Genomic DNA, 22,477 nt, shown 5'->3' with positions numbered 1-22,477 from the left:
GCCTGTCAGGGAAACTCAAGCAACCAAGGATCCAGTAGCAGCCCTCACAGCCTTACAGTCCATCTCTGTTCTGGAGAACATGATGCCATCTATACCCTATATCCCACAACTGCACCAAGCAGGCTGCTAGGGGCTCAGTGGGTTTCTGCATGAATTTTACCCCCAACTCCATCTGCTCTGCCTGGGTATAGGGCTGGATCACAGAGTGCTCCACTACCTACATAGGGGGTTGTGCCTATCTCTTGGCTGCTGGGTCTTTACCCTCTTGGCAACCACCAGCTGGGCTCTGAGTCTGCAGATGGCAGTTGCAGCCTGAGCCTCCCCCTCAGAAGAGGAGGAGTGGAAATGTCTACTTCCGTCCACCCAGAGCCACTCCACTGGCAGGAATGCAGCTCCATTTTCCATACCCACTTTGACTCCTGCAGCAGCCGGCTCTCAGCCTGAAGCTGACTCTCGAGCTCCTGAACCTGCAATTGTTTCTCCAACAGCTGTTTCTGCCAACGTTCAGCTTCCAAGAAAAATTGCAGCTTTCAAACCTGCAATTCCTTCTCTAGAGACTGCTCCAGTTCCAGGCACTGTTGGTGCTCAATCTGTATCTCACACTGCAGTTCTTGGGCCCAGTCGGCTCTCTTCAGTTCACACCGTTGTTTCCACTCAGCGTGAAGCTCATCCTAGAGCCCTCAACCTTGCTCGGCCTCTCACACAGCCCTCTTGGTTTCTTCTTACAGGATTGTAAAAAAACCCAGGAAATGGTCCCCAATAGGAGAGCCATCAGGAACTGCCATTCCTCTATTCCACCCCTTGAAAGTGTCAGCAGCTCCATACCAACCTGCTCCAAACCCTGCCCACTACATCAGATGTAATGCCAGTCACCAAGGCCAGGCAGGTCCACATTGAATTCGGGAAGATGGTAGAGAAACTGTGGAGCTGGAAAGTGTTGGACCATTCTGTTTAATAAAATCTCACGATGGTGGACAAACACACAGGCAGGGAAAACTTCTTCTCAGGCAAACAAACAGCAAAAATGGCCCCTCACAGTGGCGGGCAGGCCATCCTCCATCTGCAATTCCCCATCCATTCAAGCACAAGTACCCATAGCCTTATATAGACTATGCACACGTGCCTCTGTCACATGCTCATGCACTAATCAAGCAAAGTGCTTACAGCTGGTACACCATTGAGGCAGCCTAACACAGCTGCCCCACTACAGAGTAGCCATATATCTAAATTCTAGCCATGAGGATGTAAGTAGAAGTGTCATATATAAGTTTCAGAAAGGTCAGGCTGCCTGGAATGAGTACATCATAGCTGGGTCTCAAGCTGTCATGTCAGGCCATAGGGTGGGACCTACCTGACAATGGCAGAGCTAGAGAATGGAGGAGCTTCACTCCCTAATGATGATGGAGTTTTCTGTCATTTTCAGCTGAGTCCAGTGCTAATTAAAGCCATTAAAAATTAGTCAAGGAGACTAAGCCATTTTTGGTAAATAGGCAGATAATTATGTTTAGTGGAGAAGCTGGAACATAGCTAAAACTTTCTACCAGGGAAAAAGAAGATATGGATTTAAGGGGAGAATTAAACAAGTTTCCACACCTTCTCATGAGTCTCCTGGCCCATTCCAATCTGTTTGCTGTATTTTTCTCTTTCTTTCCTTTCTTTCTTTCTTTCTTTCTTTCTTTCTTTCTTTCTTTCTTTCTTTCTTTCTTTCTTTCTTTCTTCCTTCCTTTCTTTCTTTCTTTCTTTCTTTCTTTCTTTCTTTCTTTCTTTCTTTCTTTCTTTCTTTCTTTCTTTCTTTCTTCCTTTCTTTCATTTTTATTTGTGACAGAGAGAAAGGGAGAGACAGAAAGAGGAGCAGATAGGGACAGACAGGCAGGAAGGGAGAGAGATGAGAAGCATCAATTCTTCTTTGCAGCTCCTTAGTTTCCTTAGTTGTTCATTGATGGCTCTCTCATATATGCCTTGAGCAGGAAGCTACAGTAGAGTGAGTGACCGCTTGCTCAAACCAGTGACCTTGGGCTCAAGCCAGCGACCTTGGGCTCAAGCTAGTGTCCATGGGGTCATGACTATGATCCCATGCTCAAGCCAGCAACCCTGTGCTCAAGCTGCAGAGCCAGTGCACAAGCCTGTGACCTCGGGGTTTTGAACTTGGATCCTCCTCGTCCCAGTTCGATGCTCTATCCATTGCAGTCAGGCTTCTTTCTTTTTGAAAAAAATATTTTATTTATTGATTTTAGAGAGGAGAGAGAGAGAGAAAGGGGAATAAGCAGGAAGCATCAACTCATAGTTGCTTCTCATATATGCCTTGATGAGGCAAGAGGTTTCAAACCAGCGATCTCAGAATTTTAGGTAAAAACCCTACTGTGCCACCACAGGTCAGGCTGCACCTTTCTAAAACACATGTTTGATCATTACACAAGTCTGTTTCAAGTTCTCGTATTGTACTTAATGGCCTGAGGATAAAGCTTAGATCCTTTGCTAAAAGTACAAGCTCCTCTATGGCTGGCCTTTGCCAACCTCCTTGGCCTTATTTTCTGCTACTCCCTACATTAGGCTGCTATAGCTATCAAATAAAAATATAAACACCAGTTACATTTGCTAATACTTATATTCCAAAGTTATTTATTGTTTATCTGAAATTCAGATTAACTGGGTGTCCTCTATTTTTATCTGGAAATCCTACGCAACATTCATGGTTCTTTTAGCCACAATGAGAAAGCATGTTTGCGATTCCCTGAGCGGTTAATGCCATCTCAGCTCTGTCTTGTTCCCATGGCCTTAGAAGCCTTTCCTCTGCTCCTTTATCTGCTTAAGTCCAAGTTGTCCTTCAAACACAAGTCAAGAGTAATCTTTGCTAAGAAATTGCCTTAGACCATCTCCAGGCAGTCCCTCAAATCTGATTGAGTTGCCCCTCCTCGGAGCTCTTATAATGCAAGGGCGCACCTCTAGAATAGCACTTGTCACTCAGTTTTATCACCATTAGTACTCTTGTCTGACTTCTCCCCCTCATCTGTAAACCTCATGAGATCAATGTCAACTTTAAAATTGTACACCCACATAGAGTATGTACTATATAATATGTATTTAAATGAATGAACAAGGCAACAGAGTATAGAAAAAATGATCAGGGTAAACAGGAGAATGACCTGAGTTTAGGTGATGATTCTGCCTCCTACCTGTTGTAAAATGAGGTCAATTGCATTTTCCTCTTAGGAGTGTTCTGAGGACAACTGATATTTTTGCCTGAACATAGTGAGTACTAAGTGTATAAGTATCCTTCCTCCCTCCATCTGGTACTGAACGTTATTAGAGGGTACAGAGTTGGTATTTGTGTGGAACAGCAAGGCTACATTTTCAGATGAACTTCCTCTCTCAGAAATGAGGAATGCTTATAAGACATCAAATCCATAAGCGGGAGATCCTGCATCTCAACAAATAAAGGAGTAAATACTGACTAGAATCTTTCAAACACAGCTTTCTTTTCTCATTATTCAACACATTATATTTCTTTAACCACTGAGTTATTTTCATGGTACTATTCAACTTTTAAAAAATTGAAATATAATTGATACATAGCATTATATTATTTTCAGGTATATAACATAACTTTGATATATGTATATATTGTGAAATAATCATCCCAATAAATCTAGTTAACATCCATCATTGCACATAGTTTCAAATATTTTTCTTGTTATGAGAACTTTTTTTTTCTTTTCCAAGTGAGAAGAGGGAACCACCCAGCCATACTCATCTGGGGCTAATGCTCTGACCATCTGGGGCCATGACTTGCAACTGAGCTATTTTTAGCACCTGGGGTGAAGCCTCCATCGAGCCATCTTCAGTGCCGGAGGCCAATGAGCTCCAACCAGTGAGCTGTGGGAGGGGGAGAGAGAGAGAGAGAGAGTCAGAAAAGGGGGAGGGGGAGAGAAGCAGCTGATTGCTTCTCCTGTGTGTCCTGACCGAGAATTGAACCCAGGACATGCCAGGCCAAAGCTCTACCACTGAGACAACCAGCCAGGGCCAAGAACTTTTAATATCTACTGTCTTAGCAACTTTCAACTATGCAATACAGTATTATTATATTAACTATAGTTGGTGTGCTGTACACTACATTCCCAGAACTTATTTATCTTATAATTGACCCCTTTCACCCATTTCACCTACCTCCTACCCCCTGCCTCTAGCAAACACCAATCTGTTCTCTGTATCTTTGAGTTCAGTTTTCTTTTTTTAATTCCACATATAATTGAGATCATATAGTATTTACCTTTCTCTGTCTGACTTCACTTAGCACAATGCCTTTAAGTTCTATCCATGCTGTTGAAAATGGTGAGATTTCCTTCCTTTTATGGCTGAATAATGTGTGTTTATGTGTACATTTTCTTTGTCCATTTGCCCATCAGTGGACACTCAGATTGTTTTCATGTCTTAGTTATTGTAAACAGTGCTTCAGTGAACATAGGAGCGCAGATAGTTTTTTGAGTTAATGTTTTTGTTTCCTGTGGATAAATACCAAGAAGTATAATTGCCAGGTCATATGGTCAAATTTTCCAGCTTAAAATTTTTGAGGAACCTGCATACTGATCTCCCTAATGACTGCACCAATTTCCATTCCTACCAACAATACACAAGAGTTCCTCCTTAGGTATACTTGTTATTTCTTGTCTTGTTGACAATGGCCATCGTATACTTGTTAGTTATTGTCTTGTTGATAATGGCCATCCTAACAAGTATGAGATGATATCTCACAATGCTTCTGTTTTGCATTTCCCTGATAATTATTGATGTTGAGAACCATTTTCATGTACCTATTAGCTATCTGTATGTCTTCTTTAGAAAAAATGTCTATTCAGATCCTCTGCCTTTTTTTTTTCTTTCTTTTTTTTTTCTGAAGTAAGAAGCAAGGAAGCAGAGAGACAGACTCCTGCATGCGCCCGACTGGGATCCACCCAGCATGCCCACCAGGGGGCGATGCTCTGCCCATCTGGGGCATTGCTCCATTGCAACCAGAGCCATTCTAGCACCTGAGGTGGAGACCATGAAGCCATTCTCAGTGCCTGGGCCAACTTTGCTCCAGTGAAGCCTTGGCTGTAGAAGGGGAAGAGAAAGACAGAGAGAAAGGAGAGGGCGAGGGTGGAGAAGCAAATAGGTGCTTCTCCTATGTACCTTGGCCAGGAATCAAACCGGGGACTTCTTCGCGACAGGCCAACACTCTACTGCTGAGCCAACCAACCAGGGCCAGGGCCATTTTTTAATCAGGTTGTTTGGTAGTTGTTTTGTTTGTGTGTTTGTCTGTTTGTTTTGCTATTGAGTTGTATGAGTTATTTTCAATACTAAAAATGTGAGTAAAAGATTTCAAAGAAAACTGGTAGGAAATGGACAAAGCCAAAAAAACTGACTCTAAGGGTGTGGCTTAAATAACTGGTGTAAAAGTGAAAAATTAATTCATCTTTTCTTATAGCTGAGTAGTATTCTATTGTATATATGTACCACATCTTCTTTATCCAGTCCTCTATCGAGACACACTTTGGTTGTTTCCATGTTTTGGCCACTGTGAAGAATGGTGCAATGAGCATGGGGATGCACGTGTCTTTGTGAATAAATGTTTTCAAGTTTTTCAGGTAGATACCTATTAGAGAACTTACTGAGTCATATGGTAATTTTATTCTTAATTTTTTGAGGAACCACCATACTGTTTTCCATAGCAGACCTGGTATATGATGACAGAAAGTGGTTTGACTCTAGGTGATGGGCACACAAGGCAATGTGTAGATCACATGCCATGGAGATTTAATTTCCAAATAATAAATACATAAATAAATAAAAGCATGAGGGAAAAAAGTGAAAAATTAGTTAGCTGTTTATACTTACATAACACAGTCCACTGTGGAGTCTAGCTTTCCAATGGTAAGAAGATTCCGGTAGGTGAGTGAGGTTTGTTGTAAGGGTACATGGAGAGATAAGAAAACAGGACCCTCAACCCCACAGCCAGGCTCAGAGAGATGGACCTTCTTTGGGGACCAAAAGGCCCTCCACAATAGGATTTTGGGGCTTCCTACTGCAGGGTTTCACCATTGTATTGTTTGAGCAACTCTCCGCCTGTTTCTTCTGCTCCTGTTTCTATTGACTGACTTGATGCCTCATATTCAAATGCTTCAAGAGAGATGTTCTCTTTGGTTCACCCATCACCATGTAGCATAAGCTGCCTCTGTTATTCAAAGCTTTTGTAGGAGGTTATTTCACAGGTCACACAACAGCCTCCCCTAGAGTCATGTGCCCACATTGGAACAATCAGCTTGGTCAGGGTGACAAACTGCATAGCTAACTTATAAATGGACTGTGGATACAAAAGACACTCACAGTAGGATTGTTTATTTGCTTATGAACTGGTAAAACCATTTGTTATGCAGAGTTGGGGGAAAGAAAGGTCATTTATCTGTGAAATGACATTTTGAAGGGTATGAAAAGCAAAGCCTATTTTATTTTCTCTCAAAATGTATTTGATGTCTCTCGGTGGTTCCACCTTCCTCTCTTCAGTTCAGTCAGACTGGACTTTAATTTTTTTTTTCAGACAACTCACTCTCTCTCCCCTCCCCCTTCTCTCTATCTCTCTCTACCTCTGTTTCTCCCCCAGACAGACAACATGTAGTTTCTTCTCTCTGGAACACTTTTCACACACTCTAAACCAGCTAATACACCTCCTATTTCTCAGAGAGGTGTCTTCAGACTGCCAGACAAGTTTCTCTTGTTGTAAGCTGCAGTAGGACCTTGCACTTTTTTTTATAATAACTCATAATTATTTGTTTCATATCTGTCTTTCCTGTTTACTGAAGCTTAGTGAGGGCAGAAATTTTTCTTGTCACTGCTTTTTCCTCAATATCTGGTCTAGCTCCTAATGTTCAGTGGAACGTAATTATTCACATAATGAATGAGCTTTTGTTATAATGCTATCTGGACAGAATGTTTTTCATTTAAGAAAACTGTAACATTGGCCTGGTGTGTGGAAGTCCCAGGTTGGATTCCTGGCCAGGGCACACAGGAGAAGCGCCTATCTGCTTCTCCACCTCTCCCCCTCTCCTTCCTTTCTATCTCTCTCTTCCCCTCCTGCAGCCAAGGCTCCATTGGAGCACAGTTGGCCCAGGAGTTGAGAATGGCTCCATGGCCTCCATCTCAGGCACTAAAATGGCTCAGGTTGCAATGAAGCAACAGCCCAGATGGGCAGAGCATCATCCCCTAGTGGGCAAGCCCGGCAGGAGTGGATGATCCCTGTTGGGTGCATGGGAGAGTCTGTCTCTCTGCCTCCCTGCTTCCCACTTCAGAAAAAAAAGAAAAGAAAACTGTATGCACCCCAGCAATCTCAATGCTGATCAGAACTAAAATAAAATGGTTTTGAGTTGCAACACTAGAAAACTTGATCTTATATTTGGACAGACGGGAAGTTTTCCAGGTCTGTCCTTGAGAAATGACTCAGGATAGTAGATGGCTGGCAGGCAGGCTGAGAGGAGGCAGACCCTGTAGTGGATCAAATAAGAAGCAAGTAGGGGGGCCGGGAGTGCTAGTCCTTCACCTGCACACCATCCACCTGTGACTTTCCCCTCACCCCAGCCTGCCTCAGAAGAGCCGCTCCAGGGCCACACTGGAACAGCAAACATGGGATTTTGTTTGCTGACTTGACTAAGCAACAAGGCGTCTCTCTGACCTTTCCCCCACACGGTAATAAAAGGAAAGGGTGCATTTAAAGTGAACTTGCACCAGCTTCCCACAAGTATTGCAACGCTTTAAAGGGAACACCTCAGCTAAGCATTACTGAATGGAAAGAATGAGGGCATCTACCTCAGTGTCATCCTTAGTATTGTCCCCTAGCACAGGCGCCTTTACCATAGGGAGTGGGGACCTGCCCAGGCCAGTCTCTGGGAGCCCCTGCAAAAGCCAGGGGCTAGACTGGCATTCAGTCTTTTGCTGTCCAGCACCTTTTTGAAGAGGCCAGATGGCCCTTCTGTCATCTTAGCTGATAGCAAGCTAAGAAAGCAGGACTCAGCCATATAGCAGGGCTTCCCGGCCACCCAGAACAGCACAGAGACAGGAGAGCAGCTCTGCTAGCCCACAGCAGCTCTCGTGTTTCAACTGCAGTGTTCAGTCATTCTCTGGGATTGTAAGACCAGAAAAATGTCTCCTCCAATGCGACAATGCGATGACTCAGCTTTTCTCTATCTCTACTTCCATTACTTTTGTCCCTGCTAACTATTTCTCTCTGCTACCTTCCCCTCTGCCTCCAGCTCCAGCTGCTTTATCTCTGTGGCCCCTTTCTTTATTCTCAACCTAATGTCAGCTCCCCTCTTCCTGTCTCACATCCTTCTCAGCAGTGGGCCCAGTGAGTTCAGCCTGTGACCACGACATAGTTCTCTGTCAGGCCCCCCTTGTAGGCTGTTGCCCAAGCAATGGGAGGCTGGCTCTTGCTTAGGGGCCAATTCCTGGCTTATCAATTGTAACTGAAGCCACACATTCAGAGTCGCAATGGTATAAACCATTCATTCATTGGACGAATAGGTCCCCTCATATGTAGGGCTGTGTCCTAGCAGGGACAGTACAAGAGTGAAATAAAAAGAACTTGAGCCTCTGCCTTCATGAATGTGCATTCTATTGGATGTGGAGAGGACTGGCAAGAAACAAAAAGGAAAATAGGACAGATGATTAATGTTATGGAGAAAAGCAAAGCTGGACTGGTGTACAGAGAGAGAGTGCCTGTACCAGGGGTGTGTATGTGTCAATTTCAAACAAGGTGGTTAGGAAAATCCATATGAGACCCTGACATTTGTGTCGCTAAGGACATAATGAAGGTGAGAAGGCAAAGAGGGAACCCTTGCAGGATTCTAGCATGGTAGACATGGCAATGCTTCTGGGCACATGGCCTTGTTACTTGGTACTGGCCTGGTCAACACCAGGAATCATGGGGAAGCCCTGCCCGCTAGGGCCTCACGGACAAGATAAAGATGCCTTCATAAGGAACATAGTGCAGTATGTGATCCTTGGTTAAGTCCAAGAAGGACCAGAGCCCAAGAGGTGTTTCAGAAGGGAACCAGAGTGCAGCCACCTAGTCTCTGTCTGCACCTGTCCCTGTTGTCCCAAAGTCTTACCATGGAAAAGGTTGTCGTGAACTTCCAATTAGGAACAAACTGATTCAGTGAGACTTAAGGGACATCAGAAACACTGGGGAGGAAGGCTTTTTCCAGCAGATTACAGGGCCCATCCTCAGCAGTTCTGATGCAGCACATCTGGAGTAGGGCAACAGTGAGCAGTTCTAACATTTCCCCAGGTGCTGCTGCTACTGCTTTTCACAAATCACACTGAGAAGCAACACTCTTGGTGCCGCCTTCATTACTCCCAGCCCCTCCCATGCTGCCCTGGCGCCACCCTCCTCTGAACAGGCCAGCTTCCTCCACCATGTTCCATCCAAAGCCCAGCTGGGAGCCAGTTTCTCTGGAAATCTTCAATGACTCTCCAAGACGAAATCTTTGGTGCTCTCCTCTGAGTATTTCTCCCTTAGATTATCATTGCATCTACTTCCTGAACTAAGTCTGTCTTCCTGGATTGTAAGCCCTTGAGGACAATTTCTCCAGGTCCTGCTCTCTGCTATGTGTTCAACAAAACTTTTTGAGGTCCCTCATGCTTTCCCTGATGTCTGTGAGAGGAAGGCCCTGCTGGGAAAGAGTTCTGACCTACTCCTCCCCTGGCCTTCCTCACCACCCAAACCTCATCTCATCTCATGCTCCCTGGCTCCCCTGAACTTCCTGGGTCTAGCAGGTCCAGGCACATTGTTTTGACATCTTACCATCAAGGAAGTTGAATTTCTTTCTCTGAAAAAGCAATATACACTACAAAGTTTTAAAAGGGCCATTTTACTAAGAGGCTCAAATAAGCAAAATCAAGCCCCAGAATGGCACATGTGCACAGGTTGGTCAGAGAGTCAGGAGACCCAATGTTTCAACCCTGCCTTTGCCACCAGCCGAGTGATGTTGAGCAAGTCACTGGTTCCTTCATGTGTCAGGGACAGAACTGGTCCACTGATTTCTAAGATCCTTTCCAGCTCCCAGATCCCAAGTTTATATAATCTAAGTTCATCTAGATGCTAAACTAAAATAACCCAGACTTCTAATATGAGACTGCCAGGTCTGGTGGAAATTTTGCTCTTCTTATGAGCTGTTTCCTAGTTTTATCTCTGCAAGTGGAGTCATAGGCAACTCCCTAAGGACTCCAGGTGAGTTGAGTGATCAAGATAGATGCAGAAGGAAATGGTGGAACTAAACTAACACAGAGAAAGGTGCATGGATGAGAGTTTGGATCCTAGCATCACCACTGTGTGACTTTCAGCCAATTATTTCACTTCTCTGAGACTAAGTAGTTTCTTCATTTGTAAAATTAGAGCAAAACAAACAAAAAACAAAACAGTATCTACCTTATAGGATTATTATGAGAATTAACAGGAAATAATTACCAGCAAGTAACTAGCACAGCACAGATGTTCAACAAGCGTTGCCTCTCAGGGATTCCTTCTGGATCCATCTCTGCTGCCAGGCTGCCCCTAAATGAGGAAGATATTTTGAACTATGAACCCTAAAGTCCTTCTTAGGAGCTCTGGTCACTCCTATGACCTTGCTAGTCACTCATTCATTAACCTGTGTTTATTGAGCTTTTACTGAGTGTCAGATATGGGGAAAAGAATAAGTACAGATAATTAATACACAGCTGTGTCCTCAAGGAACAGGAGCTATGCTTTAGTTAGGAATATAGATAAATCAACAACTATAACATAATGGAATAAATGCTACCAGGGGTACTGAGTCTAAGCACATAGGAAAGGTTAGAGGTGACTTCCTGGGCCAAACTGATTTTGTAAGGGTGAGGAGATTGGCCTGGCTCGGTAGTGACAGGAAAGAGAATTCTGGGAAGAAGGGGAAATGAATCTGGAGAGGTGACCAGGATGATATCACCAAAGGTCTATGTCCCACAATATGGAGTTTAGTCTTTAACCTAGGAGCAATGCGGAGACACTACAGGGTTTCAAGTGGGGGAGTAGCAGCATCAGCTTTGTAAAGACCACTCTTGCTGCTGTACAGAGAACTGATGAATGAGAGGCAAGGGTGGCTGGCAAAACTAGAAGAATACAGAATAGTCCAGACAGCACTCAGCTGATCCAAAATGATGCAGCTGAAAGTTGTGACAATGGAGAGAAGTGGAGGAATTTGAGAGTCATGTGCAGGATACCATCTATAAGACTCAGCAATGAGTTGGATGACAAAATGACAGAGTGGGAGGAATCAAGAATGATGAGATTTCTGGCATTTGTTACACAAATAAATAGTGATGATAGTGATATCATAACTGAGATGGAGAACACGGGAGAGAAGGGCGGACTGCGGGGGCGACGCTGAGGGATGAAATTGATTTTAGGGAAGATAGGGCATATAAGCCTGGGAGAAAGAATTATTAAAGGTGAGGGATACTTGACCCTATTCATAGATTACTGAGAAAGAACCAATAGAGAAAGAAGGACAGATAAGAAAAGGGAGCCAGTAATCCATGGCATGAAGGCTCTGGGTAAGACTGAGGGCATGTGACCCAAAGCACTGTGAGAGGATGATAGAAGTGAGGCCATCTTGGCTCTTGGCATGGAAGGAAGGAGGCAGCCACACATGTGCAAACACCTCAGGGTTTTCTTGCCCCAGGAGTCATGCATGCCCTTCTCACCCACTGGTCTCTGATCCATGCAGTTGGTCCATATGTATCCCTTAGCCAGTTGGTATGTTTTTCCATTTAGTGAGACCACTTTGAACAATTAGGGAGCTTTGGATAAGTGACTGTGCCTCGGGTTTCTCATCTGTAAAATGGAAATCGACAACCTCAAAAGGTGGTTGTAAGGATTTAGTGAAACCATGTCTGAAAATGTTCAGAACAGTGCCTCGCACACAAGACGCCAGCTATACTGCTAGCTCGTCTCTTCCTGAGTCTCTGGGTTCTATGGACAGAAAATGTGTTCACCTGGACTGCTGCAGAGGCTCTTCCTAGTCAGAGAAGTCTTCCTGTTTTTCATCCCCTTTCAAAGCCAGAACTCCTTTTTCAACTGTCCATTAAATTTCTATTTCCAATTTTCTGTTCATTTGCAAATTCACTTCCACAGTATATGATACTCATTGGTAGCCTCTTTGAACTCAAATTCTATCATTCTCAAATATGTTCTTATTTTGATGTTGAATCATTTTAGTGCAATAATCCAGGGGTTGAAAGCTAAGTGCAGTGGCTTCTTACAGATAAAAAGGATTCTACTGTGCCTGCCCCCCATGAGCTCTTAAATTCTTAGGGTGCCTGTTTCTCTTTCACACACACTTATCTCCCATTTCTTCCCTGTAGCCTGACTTTGATATTATGAGTATTAGCAGAATGACCAATTGTTGGTTAAATCAATTTGATTCATAAGTTTGTACTCCCCAGGCACAGAGACCTCTTTATTTATCTTCATTTTTATATTCTTAAAATGATAGTAAGAGTTTAGCTTTCAGATTCCCCCTCAGCAGGAGGTCTGGCCACATCTGTCTTGTGCCTGTGTCATTGCTCTAGGCCAGCAGTCTTTCAGCCACCGTTGTATCCAGTGCCCAACCCTAGCCCCCACCCTAGCCCCACCCCGACCCAGCCCCAGCCCCAGACCCAGCCCAGACCCAGACCCAGACCCAGACCCAGCCCAGACCCAGCCCAGACCCAGACCCAGCCCAGACCCAGACCCAGACCCAGACCCAGCCCAGACCCAGACCCAGCCCAGACCCAGACCCAGACCCAGACCCAGACCCAGCCCAGACCCAGACCCAGACCCAGCCCCAGCCCAGACCCAGTCCAGACCCAGACCCAGACCCAGACCCAGACCCAGACCCAGACCCAGCCCAGACCCAGACCCAGCCCCAGCCCCAGCCCAGACCCAGTCCAGACCCAGACCCAGACCCAGACCCAGACCCAGACCCAGACCCAGCCCAGACCCAGCCCAGACCCAGACCCAGACCCAGACCCAGACTCAGCCCAGACCCAGCCCAGACCCAGACCCAGACCCAGACCCAGCCCAGACCCAGACCCAGACCCAGACCCAGACTCAGCCCAGACCCAGCCCCAGCCCAGCCCCATGGAGGATGGGCAGTTAAGGATGGAGGGAGTCTTTGGAAACTCCAAGCCCTCTGAAGGCCCTCATGGGCCTGCAGGAGCCAATAGGAAGCAGGAAGCAGAAGAATGTTCCAGTGGTGTGGGAAGAGCTGTCCTGATTTAATATTTAGACATTAAATTTAATAACTGTTTAAGTATTTATTTGCTGAGAGGCCATTTCGATTCAAGGGCAACCATTATAAACTTGGATCTTTGATGAGTGATGAAATCGAAAGGGTCTGACCTCTCAGCCCCCCAGCAAGTGGGGTGGCCAGAGAATGTCATTCCTGACTTAAAACTCCTCTGTGGCTTCCCATCTCCTTTAGAAGGAAATCCAGAGTCCTGCACACGCTGCCTGCCTCCAGCCGCAGACTCCCTGGCCGGGCAGACTCCAGCCACTCCCGCCTCAGGCTTCTGCATTCTCTGGGGGCCTGGCCTGGGAAGCTTTCCCTGGTAGGGGAAAGCGTGTGTGAAACAGAACATCCTACCAGTTCTGTTTCTCTGGAGAACCTTAAATAATACATTTGCCTTGCAGAATTTTATAAGACTCATTACTACTAATAATTGCTGGTATTTACCTTGCTAAGGGTTTACCACACATTCTCCCACTTAGTCCTCACCATGACTTTAGGAGCTGGTACTATTATTATTCCCTGTGTATAGTGAGAAAGCAGATACTTAGAATCACTCACACTTAGTAAAGGTAGAACCACAATTTGAATTTTAACCACCACCCTCACTACCACTCAACGGAGTGCCCAACAGATACTCTTCTTGCCCAATGAATATTTTGTTCCTCCCTGACCCCCAAAACTGAGGCATGTTCATTCAGGTATTTTATTTTTACACAGAGTGTTTTTATTTTGTTTTCATCATCTGTTCTACGTTGCCCAGGAGCTTCCAGGAGAGGAATTTGAGACAGAGGGATGTGACATTCCTCAGACCACCTCACATAGACTTTCCCCGAGACCTGTGTCTGTATGCCCAGCAGAAACCTCTCACCTCCTGCCTCCATCTGCAAGGCCACGTGGCAGCCCTGCACCTCAAGTTGGTAGGGCATCCTGGAAATCAAGCTCTCCTGGTCCCCCAAGGGAGCACTGTCATCTTTTGTTGCTACAGAATTTCTAGGTCCTCCAGCTTCATGAGGGAGTCAACAGGCTTGACTGTGGAGTTCACAGAGGAGAGAGATGTGTGCGTGACCAATTACCCAGACTTTGTACAGTCCCATTTTGAACCTGTTCACTTAAATCTCTTCTCCCTGATAAGCTCAGACACTAAAACAAGCCGCCTGAACAACGTGCTTCCAGCAAAGCAGAAGGTAGGGCAGAACTGTGAATTGCAGGGTGCTATGGCTTGCAGGACAAATGCCAGAGAAAGGCTACTCAACACTCACCATGCAGTTTATTTCTACCTGCCCCAGTGTCACCATGTGGTGGGGGCACTTGACCTGCCCCAGGGAGCAAGAGCCCCTCAGTGAGGCCAACAGTCCTTCTGTAAAGGTTCTCCTGGCGCCTTGTGCTAATGCTAATGCATGTTTACCCAGAAATTTGCTTTATCCATGAACAAACTCTTTTATTAAGTTAGAAAGGGAAAGACCAAAATGATGTTTTTTAAATCAGAAAAGCCTTTTAGGGCAGGTAAATGTGTGATTTTCCTTTGTGCAAATTAGAATGAGTTGTACAAAAGCAGGTTCCATCTAACACCTGGCTTGGCCTCCACTATCCGCTTTGACATTCCTACTGTCCCATGAAGCAGGTCGTGTTTGACAGATGATGGCACAATGGCTTGAGAGATGCAGGGACTTGCCCGGGGTCACATGGCTATAAGCTGCATAACTGCTACTGTCAATTTGAGCTGGCAAAGGCATCTCACTAAGAGTGATGTGTTAGAGATCTGGGGAGAGCTTGTGCTGAAAAACATCAGCTTCTGCTGGGAAGTATGCCTGAAAGGAATGCTTAAAACAGTGAAACCTGTCTGATATTTTTATCTGAAGTCATTTTTTCAGTCACATATTCATTCATTCATTCATTCATTCAATAAACACACACACTTATACTATGTCAGCATGCTCTAGATGCTAGAAATAAGACATAATTTCTGTCTGACCAAATAATGGGCTGTTATTGTGTAGAAAGTAAAACATTGTAAATGCCAAATTCAGCAAAACCTTCCTTGATGGATCTATCTTCTCCTTTACCCTAAAAACTCATACCACTGGGTTTTAACTTTAAAAATGTCTTTATTCTTATGGCCTCTGACTTTGATTGGCAAATGTTTATTTTGTTACTAATCCTTTCCATGCCTCCTTAACCCATATAGACTGCAAACATCTTGAGAGTAGGGGTTCTGCACTCGTCAGCCACTCAGTAACTATGCTCTGATGTCATGCAAATCATTTCTGATATCTAATAATTTCCCTATAGAAGCAACATGTTCACACTTCAGCAAAGCATCAGTTTCATTTTTAGGCATTGAGGTGCATACTCTCAGTTTTCCTATCACTTTTTTTTTCCTCTTGGATCTAAATCCAGACTGTGAGTTTCTGTGTGTAGAGTGATAATATATAAAATAACTTGAAATTAATTAAACTCTTTAAGTTCTCCTGTTCCTGAAAACCTAAAGAAATTAGAAGTGTTTTTCAGAGATACATTAGCTTTAAGAACTTGTTTCCAAATTCTGTGTGTTCTTTCTTTCCACAACCCCTATTCCCTATTTCTCTTGCAGTCTCTCCGATCACAATATGAATTTTCCAAATTCATAAAGTCCCTTCTGGGCTGTGAATGAAAGCTAGGGAACTATAAGAAAGATCACTGCCCATGTCTATTGTTCCTTAGGGTTCCCAGGCCCTTGCCATGTTCTTATTTAAATTCAAGACATGTTAAGTGCTTCCTAAAGCTAGAGGTTTGAAGGAGAAGGAAAAGCTTGAGGAACTAAACCAGCTGCCGGTCTGATCATAGTACAGAACCAATATAGGGCCAGACATGGGGGTATTATAAAGTACCGTACCCCAGATGCTGAAAAGTACTGTACCTCACTTCGGCGGGTTTACGTAGAGACACCAAGTCCAGATGAGTTTTGAAGGGTTTTATTAAAGGAGGAGATTTATTAAATATGTCGGCCACAGGGCCCTGGCCGGTTGGCTCAGCGGTAGAGCATCGGCCTAGCGTGCGGAGGACCCGGGTTCGATTCCCGGCCAGGGCACACAGGAGCCGTTTCTCCCTGACTTTAACCTGCTTCAGTGTCTGGGGAGTGCCTGGGCTGCAGGTTCTTCTAAGCCACCTGTGCATTTCGATGTACACCTGCTGAGGCCTGCTCAGTTTCTTCTGCCTTCTGTTCTGCTGTCTTCTTGGTGGCATCTGCACACTGGATAGTTCTACAGGCTTAAATCTTACCATCTCAAAGGACACTTGTCCCTCCTCACAGGGGCCTTCTGGACCAGAAAGCGGATGGGGGTATGAATTTTACACCAGGTAGCAGGACAGTGGAGAGGGACTTTGGTACTGGTGAACTGCCTGTTGTGCCAGTCTGGGGCTGTGCTGTCCCTTCTTCAGAGTGGTATATGAGCACTGTAACTAGGTGGTAGTGTGGTGGAGCGATTACAACTCTCCTGAGAGCCATCCTGGGAAAGAAGTGAAGGCTTCCCCACCCCTGCATCCATCTCCAGAGAGAAGCGCCCATTTGCTTCTCCACCCCTCCACCGCGCTTTCCTCTCTGTCTCTCTCTTCCCCTCCCTCAGCCAAGGCTCCATTGGAGCAAAGATGGCCCAGGCGCTGGGGATGGCTCCTTGGCCTCTGCCCCAGGCGCTAGAGTGGCTCTGGTCGCAACATGGCGACGCCCAGGATGGGCAGAGCATCGCCCCCTGGTGGGCAGAGCATCGCCCCATGGTGGGCGTGCCGGGTGGATCCCGGTGGGGCGCATACGGGAGTCTGTCTGACTGTCTCTCCCTGTTTCCAGCTTCAGAAAAATGAAAAGAAAAATAAATAAATAAATAAATAAATAAATAAATAAATAAATATGCCGGCCACATATGGCGGACACGGGGCATTTGCAGACCCAAATCATGTGCACTAAATACATCTCAGGGGCTGGTTATACACCCTTTATCACATACCGGCTGGGGGGGAGCATGACATCATGGCAAAAGCTTATAACATTTGTTTAGGGAATCCATAGAGACATTAAAACTTTCAAGGTAACACAATCAAGAATATTTACAACCTTTCAGGGTTCATCTTCCCTCCTTTGCCTAGAGGTATGTTACTCTCAGGATTCCAAGAAGAGGGGAGGAACTTCAATCAATGTAGGGTGGTATGTAAGTTCTGTCTCCCATTGAAAGAGAAGAAGTTTCTCGGTTAACCTTTATTTTAGATTTAAAACTAAATGACCTATTGTTCTTGCAAACCAGAAACTTCTACATTCTTCTTCCTCCCCTCCCCAAAGGAAGGATGAGACAGAAAAGCCTTACCTTTCCTCCTAGAATATCAATATTAATTTTGCACCTTTTTGGTAGCTTACTACAAGGGCAGGGAAAGGCAGAGGTGAAACTGCAAGTCAAAGAGCTCCCTTCCTCCCTGGGCTGCAGGAACCATGCCTGTCCTGGCTGCCCTCCAGCCTGGGGTGACCTTAAAGCTGTACCTGCCAGGCCAAGGAGGAGCCACATGCTCCCTCAGCGGTGCCTGGTACTTTGCCAGGAAGCCCAGCACTCCCACTGGCATCACAAGTGGCTCTGATGGGCTGCTCACACACTTGAATCCTGGTCAAGTGTGGCCCCTGGGAGCAGTTCCTCGGAGGGAATCTCTGGAGATGGATGCAGGGGTGGGGAAGCCTTCACTTCTTTCCCAGGATGGCTCTCAGGAGAGTTGTAATCGCTCCACCACACTACCACCTAGTTACAGTGCTCATATACCACTCTGAAGAAGGGACAGCACAGCCCCAGACTGGCACAACAGGCAGTTCACCAGTACCAAAGTCCCTCTCCACTGTCCTGCTACCTGGTGTAAAATTCATACCCCCATCCGCTTTCTGGTCCAGAAGGCCCCTGTGAGGAGGGACAAGTGTCCTTTGAGATGGTAAGATTTAAGCCTGTAGAACTATCCAGTGTGCAGATGCCACCAAGAAGACAGCAGAACAGAAGGCAGAAGAAACTGAGCAGGCCTCAGCAGGTGTACATCGAAATGCACAGGTGGCTTAGAAGAACCTGCAGCCCAGGCACTCCCCAGACACTGAAGCAGGTTAAAGTCAGGGAGAAAGGGCATGCAGCCCAAGGCAGCAGGGCCTAGGGGCTCAGTCTGAACTGGGGGTTTGTGTCCTATGTAAACAGGCAGTCACTGATCCCCTCCCAGCCCACTGTGGCTGCACTGAAGGTGGGCCCACCTGCCAAGGTTTTGTTGTCTGTTTAACTTTTTCTTTTTTTTTTTTCTTTTTTGAGAAATAAGAAACCAATTAACTTTTAACCGTGTTGGCAACTAATTTAATTATTTTAAACACTGTGTGGCCCGGCAGTGTACAAGCTAAGTAAAATACCTGTGAACCCCATTTGATTATTAGGTGTAAGGCCAGTATCCAAGACCACCATCACAGCCGCCTGGCCCATGCAGGTTCACATTGGATTCGGACAGTCCGTAAAGAAACAATGGAGCCAAAAACTGGTGGGCCATCATCTTTAATCCTAGTTTGCACCCGGCAGGCATGTAAAAACACACACTGGGCTCCAAAACCCACTCATTTAGTGCTCACAAAGCTACTGACTATCCGAGTTTCCTAGAATCAAAGGTTTCTAGCTCACTAGCCTTATTCACCTCTGTTCCCCATCTCCTTCTCTCTGCACAAACTCTGCACAAACTCTGCACAAACTGGCTTCTCCTTCACCACTCCACTATCTTGGCTGCTTCTCCTGGCCTCCTCCACGTGGCCTTTCTCTGCTCTCCTCTCTAATGCTAATCTCAAGAACCAAGAGAGCAAGCTCCCGTTCTGCCCCCATTTTATAGTGTAGAAATCAAAATCTTTAATCCAATATACAAAATAAGGAAGTCTCTAATACAAAGTCACTTATCTGAGGCATGATAGGTGGGAAAGGCTTAGTCCTAAAACCAAGCCCCAGGCTACAAGGATCCTGCCTGCCCATAGCCCACCCCCAACACACATTAATATCACCTGGGCGACAGACTTCCATGTGGGCAGCACCATCTTTAGCAAAGTGAGCATAATATATTTTATCTGCCCAAAACTAGGGAATAGTGAAGAGTCTACCCAAGGCTATGTCTGCTTGCAAGGGCAGCTCAAACACCACTCTTCCTTCCACATTAAATTCTTTAACCAGCACGAGACCCTTCTTTAACAATTAATCAAGCCAAGAGCCAAGTGCAATATTGTCAGCCCTTTTATACCTCAGATTCTCATCCTGACTCTAAACACAACTCAAGCCATTCTTTTCTCTTTTTTCTCTTCTTCTAGCTAAAACAACAACAAAACCTAACATGGCAAAGCTTTCTCAGGAACATTTCTCTAGAGAAGCAGACTTATTCTAAAAGAGACCTTTGCTTCCAGGTCATTAGTCAGGAATGTTCCAGGTGGATTCCCAAGCCAACTCTGTTTTGAACTTGGACCAAAGTCCTAAATGACCTTGGGCAAGGTACTTAGCTTATCTGATATCCTTCTTTTGCTCGCTAAGAAAAACTATTGTACTGGGGGAAAGCACAAAACCGAGAATGTGATCATTCATCTTTTAGACCCCTTATGCCTCAGTTTCCTCCTACAAAAAAGTCAGTGGAACAGGTCAAAGGCCTTTGGGGGCCAAGGGTCTCTAAGCTCCCTACTCAGAGCACTCTCCTCTGTGGAGCTCAGGAATACCCTCCCCCTCCCTGGGCAAAAGTGTGAAATAGTTGATGTTTGAATTCTTTGAGCTTTATCCCACCTCCTGTGACTTGATGCCTAGCTGAATTCTTGATGCCCCCGGAGCACTTAATTAAATAAAAAGGCTGGTTATTTTACTAAATGATATAGCAAGGTATATACATGCACATACATAAAGTGACTATTATGTACATATGAATATTACTTGTACCAAAAACTACATAACAAATTTGTGCCCCATTTTTTTTTAAAGGTTCAGAATGTACAAATGACAGATTTTAGAGACCACATTCAGGACTTTCATCCTGAATGCCATGAAGTGTTTAGTATTTGGAACCATCTGCTTATCCTGACTTGGAAGCAAGTTTATTTATTCAGCATAAAAGGAACTATCTGCACTCACAGAGTGTTATATTCTGCACCTTTTAAAAGCAGAAAGACTAGACAGACAACTTTAGGACAACAAGACATATTTCTCTGTTTGAATACCACCTTGCTATTGAAGCGGGCCAAAGTTTTGCTGCCCAGAAGCTGCCTTTTAAGGTATTGATTTTAAGCTATTTATTAAGAAAGAAAAGACTCAGAAAGAACCTCTTATCCTCTCCCTTTTCTTGCCAAAGAGATTCAGATAGAAAAACCTGCTTCAGGAAAGCAATCTCGGGATCTTCACCATTGTAGCCTACTTTGAATTAAGCATGGTAAATAGGAAGACTTCAGGAAAAGCTATTGTTAGCTGTCCCCTGTGTCCCATGGCTTAGAGTTGCCCAAGAACTTGCCTGCCATGTGTGTTCTGCTCTTCCTCAACTACCAGTAAATAGCCTATTCTCACTTCTGAAATCTCCCTGTAGGGCCAGTAGTCATGGACGTCGTGACCATACAGGTACAGATTCACATTGGATTTGGGCAGATAATAAAGAAACAGTGGAGCCAAAAAATGGTGGGCCATTCCTTTATTAAAGTCTTGCACTGGCTTACAAGTAAAACACAGGGAAACACTTCCCTCCGGTTCCTCCTAGAATCAAAGGCCCCACCAGTCTCAGTGGAGCTCACAAAAGCCCCTCAGCTCTGGTTCCCCATCTGCACACCTTCTCTCTCTGCACAAACTGGCTTCTTCCTCAGCACTCTGCATTCTCTCCTCTCTCACTCTGCAAACATGGCTGCTCTCTCTTCTCTGCCTCTTCTCTCTCTTTTCAAAACTTTCTGAGTGAATACCTCTGCTCCAACAAACATTAGCAAAACAATGGCCCTTCCCAAGCAGGAAGGTAATTTGAAGTTTCACAGATTACATATACCTGGCACTACCCAACCCTCAGTGCAAACTATAAGTGAGCAAACATAAAAATCATATTTTACAAACTTTTTTGACCAACATTCCTCTTTTCTCCTGTGTCCAAAATGTCATATATACTCATTGTTGCATCACTGTATTTGGAATTTTCATGTTTATGTAAATTTTTCATGCTTATGTGAATTCCCCATGCATGTGCATTGAAAATTTGATTTTTCTCCTGTCAATCTATCTCTGTTAATTTGATGATTAGCCCATCTAGAAGAATTTAGAAGGTGGGAGAAAAAGTATTTATGTTTTTAGCCCCCAAACTATCTTAAATAGATAATTATAGCTATATAAAAGATTAACATTAAGAAGGACATAAATTTTAGTTAATATAGGTAATATATTTAAATGAAAAAAATAAGCCTTCTTCATTCAGTTATTTAGTTTCAAAGCATGCTTTCATAAAACTAAACCTGTAAACAATGTTTTTGTGACTATCAATATTGCCCAGGTGAATAGAATAACTTTCCCTATCCTATTCTTATTACTTTGCCTAGGCTGTATAGACCCAGCTGGCCTTTTGTGATGACAGATTTGCACTAGATCTTGTTTTCTTTCGTTTTGTTTTATTTTTTTTAAGGGACTACACAACCATATCAAGGGGAACCAACAGGAGTGGAATTCCAAAACCTCACTTTTGAAACCAAATACTATAAAACGAACCAAGACTCTGCACCTTTTAAAAGCAACAAGACTGGACAGCAAGACTCTGCCACAGAGTCGATGCCTGTATTAGCTGAATTCTAATAAAATTTGTATTATCACAGAGAAGCAGTAACTGATGTAGAGGAACTAGAAAAAATTATAATAATACTAAAATAGAATGAAGAATGAGCAAGTCACTTAAGATTTAAAAGTGTTATCTGTAAGTTTATTTATAAGTGAATTAGTGTAGAAATCAAAAGTAAACTAAAAATGAGCTCAGATCTTCTGGCCCATGGGAAGTTTAAAATCCTAGGTATATCCTTGGTAATCTTAAAAGGATGTGTGAATTGGACTAGATTTTCAAAATTTTGATCAAAGTTTTATGGGTTATTGAAAAGGACTGCCCATTTAATGGACTTAATCCTCTGTATAGCATTTCCAGCAGAATGTTTTCTTTCCTTTTTT

This window comes from Saccopteryx leptura, chromosome 4 (genome assembly GCF_036850995.1).
Source record: "Saccopteryx leptura isolate mSacLep1 chromosome 4, mSacLep1_pri_phased_curated, whole genome shotgun sequence".
In the NCBI taxonomy this organism is placed as follows: Eukaryota; Metazoa; Chordata; class Mammalia; order Chiroptera; family Emballonuridae; genus Saccopteryx; species Saccopteryx leptura.
This window is presented reverse-complemented; position numbering follows the sequence as displayed.